The sequence below is a fragment of the Austrofundulus limnaeus genome, unplaced genomic scaffold (assembly GCF_001266775.1).
Source record: "Austrofundulus limnaeus strain Quisiro unplaced genomic scaffold, Austrofundulus_limnaeus-1.0 Scaffold429, whole genome shotgun sequence".
Taxonomy (NCBI): Eukaryota; Metazoa; Chordata; class Actinopteri; order Cyprinodontiformes; family Rivulidae; genus Austrofundulus; species Austrofundulus limnaeus.
In genome coordinates, this window is record NW_013952831.1 from 305,913 (window position 1) to 310,159 (window position 4,247).

A 4,247-nucleotide genomic window follows, 5' to 3' on the forward strand; every position below is an offset into this window, starting at 1 on the left:
ATTTAAGATATATTCTCATTAATTTAAGATATATTCTCATTAATTTAAGATATATTCTCATTTATTTAAGATACATTCTCATTAAGATATTCAGTATTCTCATTAAGTTAAGACTTTCTCAGGTAATTATATTTATTAAGTTTTAAATTAAACTTTATAAATGTGCAACACTGTTAGAAACGTGACCATCGTCGGCGTAAGTGATGAGTCTCTGTGAAATGATGAGTTTTTCTCTCACAGGTCATGTCCGTCAACTCTTCCTCCCCCCTCAGCGTCCTTCCTCCCTCCTCTCCCTCCAACTCCTCCATCCTTCCTTTCTACCTGATGTGTCAGCGCTCGGTCAGCAGGAGGGTGATTTTTACCTGCTACACTGCCATCAGTGTCTGCCTCCTCCCGCTCTACAGCTTCATCCTGCTCCTGGGTCTGCAGCGGTGGAGACGCCAGCGCTCTGTGGGGACCACCATGAGGCACTCAGACTTCTTCACTTACAACATGATGTTTCCAGAGATGCTTTGTGTTTTTGGGGCCGTSGCCTTCATTTTGGGGTTCTACACAAACAAGGAGTCGTTTCTTACGGTGGGTCTGCATTTGTTCTGCATCATTCTTCCAGGACAGACCCTGTTCCACGTCCTGACCTGCGTGGACCTCTACCTGGCTGTTGTCCACCCCGTCTCCTACATGTACAATAAAGAAACCTATGGAGTCCGGATTCGAAACATCAGCACTGCTTGTGTTTGGCTGCTCTGCGTTGTCTGGTTGGGGGTGATAAAGATGTATTTACCTCTTTTTCCCACCACCATTTTCTGCTCCTTCTTAAGTTTGTGCATATTTATTATGTTTATCTGCTGTCTCTCTGTCCTTCGTGCTCTGACTCGTCCAGGACCGGGGGAGGTGGACAACCACAAAACTGACCATTCAAAGCAGAGGGCTTTTTTRATGATCTTAGCCATAATGGTAACGCTACACGTGAGGTTCGTTGGGCTCCTGGTTAGTTTCGGTTTAAGAAGTGGTCAGATATCAATGGACCTGGACAGTTTCTGTTTGCTGGTGGGCGTAGGACTCTTCKTGACCATGCCCAGCAGTCTGGTTCTGCCTCTGCTGTTTCTGCACCGAGCAGGAAAACATTTGTGTTGCAGAAAAACCAATGAACCAGAAAAAAACACCAACACAAAGGTTTCCTGCTGAGCTCTGCAAGAGACAAACATGTCTTTTCTCTTTCTTTTAAATAGTTCTTGCCTTCTTTTGTTTGTTCATTTTTGTAATCAAAACCAAAACATTAAAAGGCCACAAAAATAAAAATCATTAAATGAATCAAACTGGATGAAAGAGAATGTTTAAAAATGTCTCAACAGCTTCATCTTGTGGCAGAAAACAGAGGCTGTTATTAAGGTTTTTTTTTTTGTTTTTTTTTTTACTCAGAAGGTCTTAAATAATTTTTCCATTTTAATAAACATTTTTTATTATAATTACAGTAGGTTAAATAATAAAACAACCATTGAGGTGAAGTAATTTTCCCAYTATGAAGGTGGACAAAAAGAGACTGAACTTTCAGGATACTTTCTGGTTCTTCTTTTACTTTTTCAAATAATTGTATTATTTATCATGTGTAACTCAGCAGCTAATATATTATCTATGACTGAGTTTCATCACTTAAAGTAAAAAAAAATTAAGATTAAGTTAATGTTTTATAAAGTTGTATAGTTGTAATATTGTTGAAAAGCTGTTCTATTAAAGATCCTATAAAAACTTTATTTGTGCAGTTCATGGATGAATTTAAAATTTTATTTAAGATTTAGGTATTAATATTTATCTGTGGTTTCTGCTGCGTGATCAGATTTAAATAGTTTTGTCTTTAGTGGTTTGAGATGCAAAGAACTTGCTGCTGTGTATTTTTCCACATATTTCAGATTTGATCAATGTTCTGACAGGACTCAGCAGTGAAACATTCAGACACAAGAAACTTTTAGTTCAAAGAGAAAAACAACTGCAGATAAGGTTTGACTTTTTACTTGTTTATTAATATTAATTAAAACCCACTTCATTAGAAAGAAGAGGGATGAATATTATTGTATTGATTATTGTCTTATATAGTGCAACCATTGATTTCATTGTTCTTTGTTGCTGATTTTATAAAACACAAAGTAATCTTGCCTTTAGTCTTCAAAATGTGTTTAAAAAGTAAAAACAAAGATGAATGGAAAAACAGAGTTATGTTATTTCATATTTTCAGACATTTTACAAGAAATCACTGTATTTCAGGGGTCAGATTATTAAAACTGACTAAATTTACTGGTTTAATTCAACTGAAACTTAAAGGTTCAGTCTTTTCGGCATTATTAATGATAACCTGACTCAGTTGTTTTCTGCCATGAAGAAAATGAAAATAATCTTTGTTTTAAAGGTTCTGTGTTTATTCTGCTCTCATGATTTCCTTCTCTTCTCCTCTGTTTTCTGTATTTTTATACACAATTCTGGAACAAACAACATGCAAAACCTTGCATTAAGGTTTGAACAATGTAGTAGTTTAAATATTCCTTAAAACCTTTATGGTATCAGTTCTTATCAATTACTGTCATGTAAAAAGATACAACATGTAACAAAGAGTGATCAGGATCCCTGCAGCCGGTTTGGATGTTATCAGTCCATTAAATGGACGTTATTAGCGGTTATCACTCCCATAGAATGGCTTCAGACTGTCCCGACAGTGCCCCCTAGTGGGTTACCAGTGCCATATAGTTTGGAATGCAACAATCTGCTACCACCGGAGTCCGGTCTACTTTATCATAGACAATGTCATTTTCTCTAAAATTAAACTTAGTGCCTTTATGCCTCATACTAACCAGCTGACAGCCTGAAGCCATTCTATGGGACTGATAACGACTAATAACATCCATTTAATGGATGATAACATCCGAAGCGGGTGATCCCTGAAGGAATAATACGGCGAGTCTCTGACAGGATTGATCCTGTCCTAGTGGCTCCTCTGTCCTGGCTCATGATCATCTCCCAACCTGAACATGATAGTGTTCATCATTACTCCATTACTTTTGCTCTGTTGTTGATGACCAGTTGTGCATAAAATGGTAAATGGTAAATGGACTGAACTTATAGAGCYCTTTTCAAYTCCCTRCGGARCCCAAAGRYCTTTACACTAACAGACATTCACCCATTCACACTCACATTCACACACTGATGATGGCAAACTACACTGTAGCCACAGCTGCCCTGGGGCGCACTGACAGAGGTGGGGCTGCCATGCARCGGCGCCACCGGACCCTCTGACCACCACCTGTAGGCAAGGTGGGTAAAGTGTCTTGCCCAAGGACACAACGACGGAGACAGCTGGACAGGGGATCGAYCCAGCGACCTTCCAGTTCCAGGACGACTCCCCTAACCACTCCGCCACAGCCGCCCCTATAAAATGGTCCAACTACTGTCAGTATGGAACCGTCTGATGGACATTAAATCATTTAACATCGTTTTTCTTGTCTTCCAGGAAATGTCCATCAACTCTTCAAACGTCAATGTTGTTCCTGCTACATTCCCTGCTCCAAACCCACCTTTCTACATAAAATGTGGGGAGTCAGTGGCRAGCCTTGTAATCTACTCCACCTACGCCCTAATCAACATCCTCTTCCTCTTCCCGCTCTACGTCTTCATCCTCTACACGGGCTTCAAACAATGGAGGCATCAGCGCTCAGCACCTGCAGGGATGATGATGAGCCACTCCGACTTCTTCACCTTCAACATGATGGCTGTGGAGCTTTTACATGTTTTTGAGTCAACTATATTTACTTTGTCCAGTTTTACAAAAAATGTGACATTACTCATGTTCGGAATGATGTTATTCAGTGTCACCATGCCTGGTCAGATCCTGTTCCACGTCCTGACCTGTGTGGACCGCTACCTGGCTGTTGTRCACCCCATCACCTACATGCACCTGAGAGAATCCTTTGGGGTCAGAGTTAGAAACATCATTACAGCGTGTGCATGGCTGGTGTGCTTTGGGTGGCTTGGGTTAGGGAAGATTGAAGGCTTTAATACTTTTCACTCATTCACRGCTCTTGTTGGCGTCTGCACCTGTGTGTCACTGTTCTGCTGCGTGTCTGTCYTCCGGGTTCTGACTCATCCAGGTCCAGGAGAGGTGGGCAGGAGAAATGACCGAGTTGACCAATCAAAGCAAAGAGCTTTGCACATCATCAGCTCCATAACAGCAGTGCTYTTATTAAGGTTTGTTGGGCTAGTGA